The following is a 16,470-nucleotide window of genomic DNA, read 5'->3' as shown; positions in this document are numbered from 1 at the left end:
TAAAAACAAATAAAGAAATTAATTCAATGAATAAATTAACAATTAAAAACACAACAACTGGCTAAAACAGTATATCTTGTTATATGAGGCAGGGTTACCTGCTCTAATGCCTGTTTGTGTCCCTTATTCGCTGCTTGTATATTTGTAAATAAATCAGAGACCCTGTAACTCTCCAGTGTGCGCTCATCCAAAGGAAACTAAACCCTGTGGCCCCGCCCTGAACTTCTTACCCCTTGGGGAAGTGGGGCATGCGTAACCTTGTAGTGTAGAGATTGCTGGTAGGAAAGAGAAGGCACTGATTCCTCTGTAAAGACAACAGAAAGGTTCTATTAATTGTAATTGGGATGGCAGCTTTGTTCTCAGGGAAAACTAAACTCATACTCTGACAATTTAAACAGAGAGCTCTGATGATCTCAGTGTAGCGTTGCAGCTTTCAGTGTCATGCTGAAGGCTTTGATACGTGCCTACACTTCCTTTTTTAAAATTTCAGAACAGGTCTGTGAGTGATAGGCAACCAGTCATAGGAGAATCCACATAACAGGAAGTTTAGAAAAGTATGGACCGCAAAGAGAATTTGAGGAGTCTCTTCTTCCCTTTTTCAAGAAAACTATTCTTTTTGCTTCTGACAGCTTCACTAACGGGGAGAAAAAGCTTTCCTGACTTGTTTTCTGCTGTTTGGGATGATGTATGGAGCCTAAAGAACACAGCTTCACGTTTGTTAGACAGTGGTGAAATGATCAAAAACTTGTTTTGACTGGTAAACTGAGCAAGCATAGAAAGGAAGTTACAAAGCAAACATTTCAGCAACACCAAGGTCTTACTCTTACAGTGTCTGAGAGAGGGGTGTGTCTGTTGGCATATAGCAATTTATGAGAAAAAATATCATAATGTTCAAGGTGATCTTAATTTATGAATCTACAGCAGGCAATCCAAAACATCTGAGGGCACCAGATTGGGAAGGCTTCCAGATCCCAGAAATTAGATGGACATAATTTCTGGGATCAGGAACAATTTCACTGATGCTGGTCTCCCTCAGCCCAGATGTGTGAGGTGCTTCAAGTTTTGCTGATTTGCACTAGTCCACACGGTTGACAGGGACACAGCTGGCTTTCCTCATAGATGGCCAGGAACATATGCCAAGGGGAGGAGAAAAAAACAGCTGCGGCCATTTGTGGCATGGTCAGAATTGGCCACGATCATACATACATTAGTTATATCTTGGCTGGACTACTGTAATGTGGGAGGAGCCATAGCTCAGTGGTAGAGCACCTGCTTGGCATGCAGAAGGTCCCAGGTTCGATCCCTGGCATCTCCAGATAAGGCTAGGAAAGAATCCTGCCTGAAACTAGGGATGTATGAAAGTTCCGCCACAGATCTCGGGGAGGCCGAATGCCAGCACATTCAGCCCCCCGAAATCGGTGGCGGAATGGCCCGCCACCCCTCCGCCACCCGCCAGGATGGGACTTACCTTGGGCGGATCTTCCTGGTGGCGGCAGTGCGGCAGCGGTGCGGTGGCGCCGCGGCGGCAGCTGGTCTTCCGACCGGCCACCACCGCCGCCATTTCCAGTTAAAAAAAAAAAAACAACGTGATAGGCTACGTAAAGATTTACGTAGCCTATCACGGCTAGATTTTTTTAAAAAACACCGTGATAGGCTACATAAATGTTTACGTAGCCTATCACGGCTGACTTAACCCCCCCCCAAAAAAAATGTGTGTGCGCAAATGGCGGCGGCCATGGCCGCCGCCATTTGCGTTCCTTATTTTGGCACGTCTTAGTCTACATAAACATTTACGTAGACTAAGATGGCGAAAATAAGGGGAACGCAAATAGCGTAGACGCTACGCTATTTGCGTTCCCCTTATTTTCACCGTCTTAGTCTACGTAAATGTTTACGTAGACTAAGACGTGCCAAAATAAAGAACGCAAAAGGCGGCGGCCATGGCGGCCGCCATTTGCATACTCGCGTTTTGTTTTTTTCAAAAAATCAGCCATGATAGGCTATGTAAACATTTACGTAGCCTATCACGGCTGACTGCAGGGACGCAAACGGTGGTAGCTACGGCCGCCGCCATTTGCGTCCCTGCTAGCCAGCGGCCGGATGTCCGGCTGCTGGCGGAGCCAGCCAGCGGCTCTGCAGAATCCCTGCAGAGCGGAGCCGGCCAGCCAGGATTCCAGGTGGGAGGAACGGAGCGCCTCCCCCCCTGGCCAGGATTCCGGGGGGAGGGACAGAACGCCTCCCCCCCAGCATCAGCATAATTCGCAGAAAGGTAAGTCACTTTCGTACATCCCTACCTGAAACCCTGGAGAGCTGCTGCCAGTCAGGGTCAACAGTACTGGGCTAGGTGGACCAAGGGTTTGACTCAGGATAAGGCAGCTTCCTATCTTCTTAATGTGCTCTACATCTTCACAGAATGGATAAACTATGGAATTCACTACCACAAGATGTACTCATGGCCACCAATTTGGATGGCTTTAACAGGGGATTGGACAGATTTCTGGAGAAGACTACCAATGGCTACTAGTCATGATGGCTATATGCTACCCCCAGTATCAGAGGCAGTATGCCTATGTACACCAGTTGGTGGGAAACATGATTGGGAGAATGCTATTGCACTCATGTCCTGCTTGTGGGTTTCCCACAGGCAGCTGGTTGACCACAGTGTTAACAGAATGCTAGACTAGATGGACCCTTGGTCTGATCCAGTACAGCTCTTCTTGTTTTCCTATCTTTTTATGTTCTATATGTGGCTGCCCTTGAAAAACCACTCAGGAACTTCCATTGGGGCAGAATGCTGCTGCTAAAATTTTGACCAGTGTTGGGAATCTTGTGACCTCTTTGTTGTATCAGCTGCACTGGCTGCCAAGTCATTTCTGAATGTAATTTGAGTGCTATTTATTACCTTTAACACCCTTAACAGCCTGGGACCAAGCTGCTTGAAGGACTGTCTCCCCCCATGTGAATCTGACCATCTTTTAAGATCAACTGATGCAGCCCTCTTACAGCCAAGACAGATAATACTGTAAATGTATGTCTAGCAGCTACCTCCCCCCTCCTTTTTTTAATCTAGCGTTTTTGAGTCTTTTACTCTGGATTGGGACCCTAGTTGTGGGGGTTAGCAGGGGCTTTAAGATCTGGATTAGAGTCCCTGCACCTAGAGTAAAATGAAAACATATAGTTGCTAGGATCACATTTAAAGTGTGTTTTGGTCCTTACATGTGCCATTGCCTTCTGAAGTGCATTTTGTGGCAATGCATGAAGGCCTCATCTGTGGTGGGACCCCATATGTCAAACTCTATGCCTGAAAGGTTAGATTTCTGTCTTTGCTTGTGTTCCACGGGCATTTGAACATTTTTCTTTTTCAGTGAGCCTTTGGTTTTACTACTGTTTAGGTGAATATGTGTTAGTTCCAGCTCTCTTGGGTTTTTCTGATGCTGTTTTAGTGATTATTATTTATTTATTACATTTCTATACCACCCCGTAGCCAAAGCTCTCTGGGCAGTTTACAAAAGTTCAAACATTAAAATACAGTATACGAAGTTTAAAATCATTTACATAAAACATATGGACAATATATACAAACAACATATAACTAAAAGCAACTTTGAACTAAAAACATTTAAATAATCCAATAATAAAACCACAGCTTAAAACAGCACTGCTTAAAAATAGTATACAAAACTCAGCAAAAGGAACAAGAGTTCTAAAAAGGGAAGGCCTACTTTAAATATGATCCTGCTTAAAAACCTTCAATGAAGTCAGCAGGCGCATTTCAACTGGCAGGTCATTCCATAACTGAGGGGTGGCAAAGGAAAAGGTCCTCTTGCGTGTGGCTGCCAGTCTCACATTAGGCAGCTGCAGCAGAGAGCCCTCAGAGGACCTTAGGGGGTGGACTGGGATGTAGGGGTGAAGGCACTCCCTGAGGTACCTTGGACCTCGATCATGTAAGGTGTTAAAGGTAAGAACCAGCACTTTATATTTTGCTTTGAAGCAAATTGTCAGCCAGTGTAAAGATTTTAAAACCAGTGTAATATGGTCTCCATGGGATGTCCTAGAGACCAGCCTGGCTGCCATAATTTGTACCAGTTGAAGTTTCTGAACTAAATATACAGGCAGCCCCAAGTACAGCGCATTGCAGAAATCAAGGCTAGAGGTTGCTAGCACATGCAGCACTGTTACCAGGTACACATGTTCCAGGAATGGGCGTAGCTGGCGTATCAGCCGAAGTTGATAACAGGCACTTCTCACCATTGCCTCCACCTGTGGTGCCAGGAGCAGGGTTGGGTCAAGAAGCACCCCCAGGCTACAAACATGCTCCTTCAGGAGGAGTTTAACCCCATCCAGAACTGGTTGACATACCTCAATACCTGAATTAGGACCCTTCACGATGAGCACCTCTGTCTTGCCTGGATTCAGCTTTAGTTTGTTCTCCATTATCCAGCCCATTACTGACTTCAGGCAGTCATTCAGAGGAGTCATCATACCTTCCTTGGATAAAGATAAGGAGAAATAGATTTGGGTGTCATCAGCATACTAATAACACTCAGCCCCAAACCTCCTGATGATCTCTCCCAGCAGTTTCATGTAGATATTAAACAGCATTGGGGATAGAATGGAGCCCTGAGGGATTCCACATAGTAGTTCCTCTTTCAAGGAACAACTATCTCCAAGTGACACCATCTGGAACCGTCCTGAGAGAAAGAAGTGGAACCACTGCAGTGCCCCCAACCCCCACTCCCTCAGGTGATCCAGAAGGATACCATGGTCTATGGTAGTGAATGCCGCTGAGAGATCCAAAAGAATCAACAGGGATGCACTCCCCCTATCAATTCCCAGGCGAAGATCATCCACCAAGGCGACCATGGCAGTCTCAACTCTGTATCTCACTCTGAAGCTGGTTTGAAATGGGTCCAGATAATTGCTTTCATTCAAGACTGCTTGGAGTTGAACGGACACTGCCTTCTTGATTACCTTGCCCCCAAATGGTAAATTGCTTACTGGCCTGTAATTACTGAAGTCTAGGGCATCAAGGGAAGGCTTCTTCAGAAGCAGTCTAACAATTGCTTCTTTTAGCCATGATGGAAAATTACCTTCCCTTAGGGAGGCATTAATAATATTCAGCAAAAGTTGCTTTACCATCTCCCCTCCCTGGACTACATGCCAGGATGGGCAGGGATCAAGAGGGCAAGTTGTGTTTTTAACCAAACCAAGCAGCTTATCCACATCATCAGGAGTCACAAGCTGAAAATGATCCAGTTTAATCATGCAAGCAGAGTTGCTGGACACCCCACTGTTGATTTCTGTCCCCACGACAGCATCCGAGTGGGCTCATATCCAAAAGGTTTTACCAGCGAAAAACACATTGAAGGTGTCACAGTGAGCTACTGAAGGCTCTAAGATTGGATTCGGGGGGGGGGGGGCTGACTCAGTTGTCTAACCACCCTGAACAGCTCAGCTGGGTGTGTTTGTGGATGCGATACATGTAGAGTAGAAAGCTCTCTTTGCTGCACAGATCACCACCTCATAGTCTTCAAATGATCCCTATGATGTGTCTTGCTGGATTCAAGTCAAGTTTTCCACTATCAGCGCTCCAGTCATCATCCTTGCTGCTTCAGCTCCCTCAGTTCTTCTGTAAACCATGGAGCTTGTTTGGAAGCAGGTAGGAGAAGACTTCTAGGAGTGACTGTGTCAATAAACCTGGTCAGAACTTCATTCCACACAGAGACCAGGGATTCGACAGGGTTGGAGGTGGCAGCAGCCAAGAAACCCCCCAAGGCATTTTGGAATTGCAATAGATCCATCAGTCCCCAGGGGCAGACCATCTTAATTGGTCCTCCACCCCTGCAGAGGTGGGTAGTAGCTGTGATACCAGCCCTGACCAGACAGTGATCTGTCCATGACAACGTGGAGATGGAGAGAACTCCACCCATGGATCAATCACCTGATTGGAGCAGAAGATCAAATCAAGTGTGTGACCAGCTTCAGGTATTGACCCCTTGACCACCTGGGACAGGCCCATGGTTGTCATGGTCACCATGAACTCCTGGGCTGCACGTGCTAAGCTGGACCCGAGGGGATGTTGAAGTCCCCCAGGACTAAAAGCCTAGATCTCACATGAGCAGCCTGAATGCCTGCATAGGGCTAGAGATGCAAACAGCCTCTGAATGTGTGTAGGCCCCCTTCAGACTGATGCCAATCATGTGTCCATCCAGAGGCATGGCTGGAGAATGCATCAGTGCCTATGGATTGGGGCTAGCCAGGTGCCTTTTAGAGAGCCCCCATGCATTCAGTACCCATGGATGCAAATGACTGAACTGGGATGTAGCTTAATTTTTTGTAATGTGTTATGCAACAATTTGAGTCACCATTGTCAAGGGGTAGTTTATTGTACAGGGGCCTACATGGTTTGTGTGTATATCTCAGCACAGACAGGTTCCCTATATATGATTTGCAAAAGTGGTGGCTACCGAGCACACGTAGGGAGCCAACACACAGTTGGGCGTATATGCATAGGCGTGTGTGCACATGGGCCCTTTAGTACATGGATATTGGGTGCAAGACTAGAAGGCATATCTCCCCCCGCCCCCTGACACACACACACCAAGCATTAATTTCTATCATGGATGATCTTCTGTACAGGGGTCTTGTTAACTACGGCACTGCAAAGGCAAAAATGAGAAATCGGTGATGAGGTGCTGTGTTTATTTTTTTAAGTATTCACTTCCTTTTAATGATTGGATTGTTGTTATTTTGTTTTGTGTGTTAACCGCTTTGAGTGTCTCCATTGGAGGGAGAAAGCATTTTACTATAAATAAATATATAGTAGTGTATTTTGCACAGAAATGTTGCATTGGCAAAAGGCTGAATATAGATTTTCAAAGGAACATGCAAGTGTGTGTCATTTGTAATTATAATACTTGCAGTGTGACAAGCAAAGAATACCTTCTATCAGTCTCCATTGTATTCTCAGCACATATCCCTGGCTTCTTAACTCTTGCTGTGTGATTTTTACACACTTTCCTATGACCTGTTTAGCTCTTCACATGCTTGCCCACTCTCTGCCTCTCACAGTTTTTTTTTTAGTTCACAGCCTTGCCAACCTGATGCTAGGATTGCTCTCCCCATAAATAAAAGCAAATCACTATGAGCTTTTGTTGAACTAAGTCTTAGTTGTCATTAATTTTTCATGATGGTTGTTCCAGACACCTTCACAACGTACTAGTGCAGCCTTCCACAACCTAGTGCTCTCCAGATGTGTTAGACTACAGCTCTCATAATTCCCAGTCAGGTGGGACTTGTAGTTCAATACATCTGGAGGGCATCAGGTAGGGATGTACGAAAGTCACTTACATTGAACGAAATTTGATTCGCGGTGGGGGGGAGGCGCTCTGTCCCTCCCCCCAAAAATTCTGGCCGGGGGGGGGAGGCGCTCCATCCCTCCACCCCCGAATCCTGGCCGGCCGGGGTGCAAATGGGTGCAGCCGTAGCCACCGCCGTTTGCGTCCCTGCAGTCAGCCGTGATAGGCTATGTAAATATTTACGTAGCCTATCACAGCTGAGTAAAAAAAAAACAAAAAAAAAAACGCGCGTATGCAAATGGCGGTGCCCATGGGTGCCGTCATTTGCGTTCCTTATTTTGGCACGTCTAGTCTACGTAAACATTTACGTAGACTATGGCGAAAATAAGGGGAACGCAAATAGCGTAGATGCTACGCTATTTGCGTTCCCCTTATTTTCGCCATAGTCTACGTAAATGTTTACGTAGACTAGACGTGCCAAAATAAGGAACGCAAATGGCGGCACCCATGGGCGCCGCCATTTGCGTACGTGCGGTTTTTTTTTTTACTCAGCCGTGATAGGCTACGTAAACATTTACGTAGCCTATCACGATATTTTTAAAAAATCTAGCCATGATAGGCTACGTAAATCTTTACGTAGACTATCACGTTTTTTTGTTTGTTTGTTTTTCTACTGGAAATGGCAGCAGCAGCAGCTGGTCGGAAGACCGGCCGCCGCCGCCGAACCGCCACCGCCAGGAGGATTCGCCCATGGTAAGTCCCGTCCCAGGGGGGTGGGGGGGCAGACCATTTTGCCACTGATTTCGGGGGGCTGAATGCGCTGGCATTCGGCCTCCCTGAGATTCGTGGCGAAATTCTCTGACATCCCTACTTTTGAGTGGCCACCAAATGAATCCAAGGAGCAGGCAGAGCCACCAAAAAGGCCTCCTGTAACAACTAAACGGAGTGGGCTGCAGTGTAAGAGACGAGACAGTCTCTCAGATAACCTGGTCCTAAGTCAGTTAGGACCTTGTACTCTAGTACTAGCACCTTCCACTTAGCCTGCTAGCATATAGGCAGCCAATGCAACGCTTTCGGTAGAGGTTTTATATGTTAGTAACAGGTTGTCCCCACAGCAACCAAGCTACTGCATTTTGCACCAGCTGAAGAACAGTGTTAAGGTTCTGCAGCACAAAATACAGGATCCCAGATCTATGCAAACAAATTCCTTGTTTAGTTATTTGGAGGGGGGCAGGGAGAAATATCACAGCAACAGGACATCTTCTATTTGAAAAAGGCCAAGGTTGGCTCAATTTATCTGGTAAACTGAAGAAAAGTTAAACAGCAACTAGCAAGTATCTAATTTGAAGTTTCAGGGCTTTGACATTATGCCTCACAGCTGTACTTTATACTTACATGACACATGGAAATCACTTCTAAATGTGTCCACATAGCATAGGCAATGTTAAGATCTACCTCTCCATCTAATTTGTTATTTATGAAACATGGAGGCATGAGGAAAGTAAAAGCAATAAATAAACGTAATGCTAATACAGGAGGAGAATGCTTACAGGGCAGCTTTGAATCAGGGCCGTACACTGGAGCCCTGTGAAAGGGGGAACCAGGTTGCTAGGGTCCTTCTTAGCTTAGAATGTAAAGCCATCATCTGCTATGTTAATACAGTCGATGATGATGAAGATGTGATCGTAATCTTCCCAGCAGCAACATGCGAAGAAATAAATACTTCACTATAGAGGTAGCTGCTCCCTGTTACTCCTGAGCAAACAGGAGAATGTTTAAAAAACAAAACAAAAAAACCAACGTAATAATTAGATCATGTTGCTTTTGCAGTCTTGATGACAAGATTGTATGAAATTAAGAGACCTTTTATACACCCCCCCCCCCTCCAAAAAGATCAGTGGCTGAAGGCAGAGAAGGTAGGGAATGTACTGTAGGCTGTAATAATTGCTGGCTGCCCAGGGAAAAGGCATCAAGGCCAGAGCAGTTGCGGTTCCATGCAAGCACATCCTCTAATTATTGAAAAACCTGTGTAGAGTCTCAATGTTAATCAGTCTCCGAGAGACTTCAGCTTTATGTGGTTAGTGCAGATTTATGGCATTTTTCTTTTCTGGTTATTAAAACTGATATTTCACAAGGAAGGATCTTTCTCCAGACTACTGTTAAAATGCAAAGTTTCAGTCATAAAAGAAAACTGCAGGATTATTCTGAGACTATTCCACAGAGAAACCAAACAAGGAGGATAAAATACATCAAAGGCGGGGGGGGGGGAATAAAAAGAGTAAAAATTAACGGAAGGCTCAACAGTTGGCCTGTAGATTCAAGAGGTTACGCTGTGATTAATTTCAGTGGTTGTTGCAATTACAAAAATAAACATAGCATCCACAAACACAGCATGAACTATGCAAATTTATTAATAGACAGAAACACATTGCAACATTTGAATGAACATGCAACTCAAGTGAGTTGCACTGTTTAACATGTCACATTAAGAAAAATATGGATTTTGAAAATTATGCTGCACAGCCAAACTTTGCCAGTCTTGCTGCTGTTCTACTGATGTTCTACTTAATTCTGTAAGGATGTATAATTATAGATGGTGCCTGATAATTTCATTAGGCCAATAGCACAAAATGATTAGTTCATGTTTTGCCAATTGGGAGCTGACTACAAGAGATCTATCTCCTGATATTTGGGCAGCTCTCTTGAGTGTTTAGAATAGGAAATCCATCAGAGTTTCAATAAGGTGATACTGACCCCCCCACCCCCAGCTGAGCGGGAGAGAAATAGCAGTATTAGAGTTTGAACATTAGGAAACAGAAAGAGGGGCAGAGAGAACTGAGAATTTCTAGTGGAAGTTAGATGAAACAGCAAGGGAGGGGGATTAGGGGAAGACGCACTGCGCAAATTGCTCTTCCGAAATTTGATGCAGACTGTGCCATCTGCTTATAGGAGTTTCTTTGACATTCACTCTGTTCTGCTTGTATATTTCCAAAGGGCGCTTCCAAACAGTGGGCTTCCAATGCTACCAATTGGAAGGCATTATGCAGCTATACTGTCTTTTTCTCCAGAATGGATTTTCTGTGGTAAGAAAAAAGGTGGGAGCAGCAGTGGGAAACATGGGAGGGTTATGAATAGAATATGTCTGGATCATACCAGTTCCTCATTGCAGTGCTGTTTGTTAGTTTTACCTTCTATCTCCAAAAAGGAATAGAACAAAGCAACAAAAGATAATGTTGCTCTACTCCTTGTTATTAAGTGTCCCCCAGTGGACAGAGTGGGTGAGTTTGCATGACACGACAACCCACCCTGCGAATAAGCTACGCAGTGTGCATTGTTCATGGAACCCATGGTGTGCCCAACAGATGATTTGGCTTACTGTGTATTGTTCTCCCCTCTTCCCCCTCGGTCCTTCACCTAGTATCCCATGTTCCTAGGTGGCAGAACCTGTCTTGTCTGCTTGCCCTGTTCCCCCTCCCCAGCCCCAATTGTACCCCCTTTTTGTTCCCTGACTTAAAAAAAAAAAAATCAGCCCCTAGGATTTGCACAAATGGGGCCGTAATTTTTATTTTTTTTTGTTGGTCTTCTGCAGTTGCACATGCACACCATTGTGACTGTCAAATATATATATAGGCTTGCCTTGTCAATACCCTTGTATGTTTCAGCTGCCAAAGGGAACAAAGTGAGATATGAAACCTACAAGAAAATTGACAAGGTGAGACTGCATATAGGCTAATTTGACAGCTGTTGACAGTGATAGGTTGGGAAAAGGGGACAAGGTAGCCCACTTAGCAAGGTGATCCCCAGGGTTTTAAGTGTTGGGCTGACACTTCTGGATGCCTTGCTTCCATTCCACACTTCCCCAGGTCTCCAGCAAGTCCTTTTAAGAGAGATGTAGGGTTGACCCCCTTTTCACAGCTCCCATTCTCAGTAACTGCAGCAGTAACTCCTCCAAATGGGAGCTGTTTGGGTACTGTTGGAGGGGCTATCACTGGCGAGGGAGGCTTGAGGTGGCTTGGGCTGGTGCAATTGGGAAGAGTGGCAGAGAGTTTTGCCACTCTTGCCAAGTGGCTCTGTACCCAATTGCCGCAACACATGATGGTTTGGCTTTGCTTGGTTTCATTGTGGGTAAAACAACACCTAGAATAAGCCATGGGTTGTCAGAGTGGCTGTTGTCCAACAACAAGCCACTCTGCAGGAAGCAGTCTGGATCTGGATGGCATGACAACCCACCATGGCTTGTTTCAAACAACCCACAATGGGTTGCTATGTCATGTGATCCCAGGTAGTGTGTTGTCTAGCCTGGACTCTGGAGCCTTGGTTTCCAATCCCACCTGGGCCTGAGATTCCTTGGAAATGGTCCAATCCTTACATTGGCCTGCTTGTTGCATGTACAGGAATGATGTATTATACTATTTGTTGTTGTTCAGTCGTTAAGTCGTGTCCGACTCTTCGTGACCCCATGGACCATAACACGCCAGGACTTCCTGTCCTCCGCTCTCTCCCAGAGTGTGCTCAAATTCATATTCATTGCATCGGTGATGCTATCTAGCCATCTCATCCTCTGCTGTCCCCTTCTCCTTTTGCCTTCAATCCTTCCCAGCATCAGGGTCTTTTCCAGGGAGTTTTCTCTTTGCATTAGGTGGCCAAAATATTTGAGCTTCAGCTTCAGTGTCTGTCCTTCCAATGAGCACTCAGGGTTGATTTCCTTTAGGATTGACTGATCTGACCTCCTTGCAGTCCAGGGGACTCGTAAGAGTCTTCTCCAGCACCACAGTTCGAAGGCATCAATTCTTTGGCACTCAGCCTTCCTTATAGTCCAGTTCTCACAGCCATATGTTGCTACTGGGAAAACCATACCTTTGATTGTACAAATCTTGGTCGGCAAGGTGATGTCTCTGCTTCTTACTATGCTGTCTAGGTTTGCCATAGCTTTCCTCCTAAGGAGCAAGCGTCTTTTAATTTCATGGCTGCAGTCACCGTCTGCGGTGATCTTGGAGCCCAAGAAAATAAAATCTGTCACTGCTTCCATTTCTTCCCCTTCTATATGCCAGGAAGTGATGGAGCCAGATGCCATGATCTTCATTTTTTTAATGTTGAGTTTCAAACCAGCTTTTGCACTCTCCACTTTCAGCGTGAACAAGAGGCTCTTGTTCAGTTCTTCTTCGCTTTCTGCCATAAGGGTGGTATCGTCTGCGCGTATCTGAGGTTGTTGATAATTCTCTGGGCAATCTTAATTCCAACCTGTGATTCATCCAACCCGGCGTTTCTCATGATGTACTCTGCATATAAATTAAATAAGCAGGGCGACAATATACAGCCTTGTCATACTCCTTTCCAGATTTTGAACCAATCAGTTTTCCATGTCCGGTTCTTACTGTTGCTTCTTGTCCCTCGTACAGGTTTCTCAGGAGACACTTCTTGTCCCTCGTACAGGTTTCTCAGGAGACAGGTAAGGTGGTCTGGTACTCCCATCTCTTTTAAGAATTTGCCACAATTTGTTGTGATCCACACAATCAAAGGCTTTCGTGTAGTCAATGAAGCAGAAATAGACATTTTCTCCATGATCCAGCGAATGTTGGTGATTTGATCTCCAGTTCCTCTGCCTCTTCGAAACCCAGCTTGTACTTCCAGTAGTTCTCAGTTCACATGCTGCTGAAGCCTAGCTTGTAGGATTTTGAGCATAACCTTGCTGGCATGTGAAATGAGCGCAATTGTACGGTAGGCTGAACACTCTTTGGCATTGCCCTTCTTTGGAATTGGAATGTAAACTGACCTTTTCCAGTCTTGTGGCCACTGCTGAGTGTTCCAAATTTGTTGGCATATTGAGTGCAGCACTTTAACAGTATCATCTTTTAGGATTTTAAATAGCTCAGCTGGAATACTGTCATCTCTGCTAACTTTGTTGTTAGTAATGCTTCCTAAGGCCCACTTGACTTCACTCTCGAGGATGCCCGGCTCAAGTTCAGTGACCGCACTATCATGGTTATCAGGGACATTCAGATCTTTCCTGTATAGTTCTTCTGTGTATTCTTTCCACCTCTTCTTAATCTCATCTGCTTCTGTGAGGTCCCTGCCTTCTTTGTCCTTTATCGTGCCCGTCTTTGCACAAAACGTTCCCTTGAGATCTCCGATTTTCTTGAAAAGATCTCTAGTCTTTCCCATTCTGTTGTTTTCCTCGATTTCTTTGCATTGTTCATTTAAGAAGGCCTTCTTGTCTCTCCTTGCTATTCTCTGGAACTCTGCATTCAGTTGGACATTTCTTCCCCTTTCTCCCTTGCTTTTTGCTTCCCTTCTTTCCTAGGCTACTTGTAAAGCCTCATCAGACAGCCACTTTGCTTTCTTGCATTTCTTTTTCTTTGGGATGGATTTCGTTGCTGCCTCCTGAACAATGTTACGAACCTGCATCCATAGTTCCTCAGGCACTCTGTCTATCAGGTCTAATCCCTTAAATCTATTCCTCACCTCCACTGTATATTCATATGGGATATGATTTAGGTCATACCTGAATGGTCTAGTGGTTTTCCTTACGTTCTTCACTTTAAGCCGAAATTTTGCAACAAGCAGCTCATGATCTGAGCCACAGTCAGCTCCAGGTCTTGTTTTTACCGACTGTATAGAGCTTCTCCACCTTTAGCTGCAAAGTATATAATCAATCTGATTTCGATATTGACCATCTGGTGATGTGCATGTGTAGAGTCGCCTCTTGTGCTGTTGGAAAAGAGTGTTTGCTATGATCAGCGTGTTCTCTAGGCAAAACTCGATTAGCCTTTGTCCTGCTTCATTTTGTACACCAAAGCCATGCTTCCCTGTTATCCCAGTAGTTTCTTGACTTCCTACTTTAGCATTCCAATCCCCTATGATGAAGAGGACATCTTTTTTTGGTGTTAGTTCTAGAAGGTGTTGTAGGTCTTCATAGAACCGATCAACCTCAGCTTCTTCGGCCTCAGTGGTTGGGGCATAGACTTGAATTACTGTGATGTTGAATGGTTTGCCTTGGATTCGAACTGAGATAATTCTGTTGTTTTTGAGATTGTACCCCAGTACTGCTTTTCCCACCCTTTTGTTGACTATGAGTGCTACTCCATTTCTTCTAAGGGATTCTTGCCCACAGTAGTAGATATGATGGTCACCTGAATTAAATGTGCCCATGCTTGTCCATTTTAGTTTGCTGATTCCCAAGATGTCGATGTTCAGTCTCACCATCTCATGTTTGACCACCTCCAGCTTACCTTGATTCATTGATCTTACATTCCAGGTTCCTAAACAATATTGTTCTTTACAGCATCGGACTTTCTTTTCACCACCAGACACATCCACGGCGGAGTGTCCTTTCAGCTTTGGCCCAGCCGCTTCACTCTTTCTGGTGCTACTTGGAAATTCCCTCTGCTCTTCCCCAGTAGTATATTGGACATCTTCTGACCTGAAGGGCTCCTCTTCCGGCGTCATATCTTTTAGCCTTGTGATACATTCCATGGGGTTTTCTTGGCAAGAATACTGGAGGTAGGGATGTACGAAAGTCACTTACCTTTCGCGGATTATGTTGATGGTGCGGGGGAGGCATTCCGTCCCTCCCCCCAGAATCCTCGACGGGGGGGAAGGCGATCCGTTCCTCCCCCCCGGAATCCTCCGCGGCCGGCTGTGCCCCACGGCAGCTCCGTGGAGCAGATGGCCAGGCCCAGCCAGGCCAGAGCCATCCGCAGCTGGATTTCCGGCCGCGGAGGGCTCTGGGGGGAAAAAAAAAGCACATACGCAAATGGCAGTGGCTACGGCCGCCGCCATTTGCATTCCTAATTTTTGCCATATTAATCTACGTAAATATTTATGTAGACTAAGATGGCGAAAATAAGGGGAACGCAAATAGCTTAGCGGACGCTATTTGCCTTCCCCTTATTTTCACCGTCTTAGTCTACGTAAATATTTACATAGACTAAGACGGCCCAAAATAAGGAACTGGAGCTGTAGGATAAGGAGCTGTAGCCGCCGCCATTTGCGTATGCCTTTTTTTTTTTTTTACCCAGACGTTTTAGGCTACGTAAAAACTTACGTAGCCTATCACGTCTCGGTAAAAAAATAAAAAACAACTGCAAATGGCGGTGGTGGCAGCCGCCCAGAAGACCAGCCGCCGCAGCCACCGCAGCCCGGAAGATCCGCCCCAGGTAAGTCTTGTCCCGGGAGGGGGTCCGCGGGGGGCGGCAGGCCATTCCGCCACAGATTTCGGGGGGCCGAATGCACTGGTATTCGGCCTCACCGAGATCCGTGGTGGAATTCTCTGCCATCCCTAACTGGAGTGGGTTGCCATTTCCTTCTCCAGTGGACCACATTTTGTCAGAACTCTCCACCATGACCTGTCTGTCTTGGGTGGCCCTGCACGGCATAGCTTATGGCTTCACTGAGTTATGCAAGCCCCTTTGCCACAACAAGGCAGTGATCCATGAAGAGGTATTATACTATGCATAATGTATTTTTAAGGTTTTTAATCTTTGTAAACCACCTAGAGAGCTTCAGCTATTGGGCTGTATAGAAATGAAATGAATCAATGAATGTAATATGTGAGTTGGGGAGCAGCTGTGGCAACTTTCATGAATTCCCCTCATGGAGAAATATACCTTGGCAGGGACAGAAATGGCTGCACCTGAGAACTGAGGCTCATATTTCAGACTGGTCACATGAATGAAAAAGCCAGGAGTCCTGCAAAAGCAAAAAAAATGGCCCAACCTAAGAGCTGAACTAGCCTTAGGGCAAGACATTCTTCTCTCAGTTAAACAAGGATTATAATGTTCTATCTCACAGGATTATTATTGATGAATGAGCTTGTACGTGTATTTAGCAAACTATAAAGGGCCCTAGAAATGCATCGTCAACAGAATTATTGTTATTTTAGTTTCTATCTCCCAACACTTTCAGAATTTAAGAAGAGACAACGCAACACAGCACAAGTCCCTCCAACTCAGTTCTGAATCTGCAAGCCTTCTGAAGGATTCTGCAGGATTATGGGATAAAGGATATGTGCTCTAAAGCAATGAAGTTGTCCCTTCCTGAGCCCAGTGGCAGAAGATAAAAGTCATAGCACTATTCTCTGCATCTCTCAGGATTGGCATGACGCAGTTCTGTGGCATTCCAAAGACATCTATTCATTTGCCAGCCTCAGCAGTTCATTTGTTTTTATTTTGGT

General features: G+C 45.4%; 1 non-coding gene across 1 annotated transcript; it reads left to right on the top strand.

The window, feature by feature from the left end:
- Nucleotides 1-1,243: 1,243 nt before the first annotated feature.
- TRNAA-GGC (transfer RNA alanine (anticodon GGC)) lies at nt 1,244-1,315 on the top strand. The gene has a single exon. It is a non-coding gene; the product is annotated as a tRNA-Ala (tRNA).
- Nucleotides 1,316-16,470: the final 15,155 nt, after the last annotated feature.

This window comes from Heloderma suspectum, chromosome 5 (assembly GCF_057233095.1).
Source record: "Heloderma suspectum isolate Gila_16-S chromosome 5, 16-S_ref, whole genome shotgun sequence".
Classification (NCBI taxonomy): Eukaryota; Metazoa; Chordata; class Lepidosauria; order Squamata; family Helodermatidae; genus Heloderma; species Heloderma suspectum.
The sequence above is the reverse complement of the archived record's forward strand: the minus strand, read 5'-3'. Positions and strand labels throughout refer to the sequence as shown.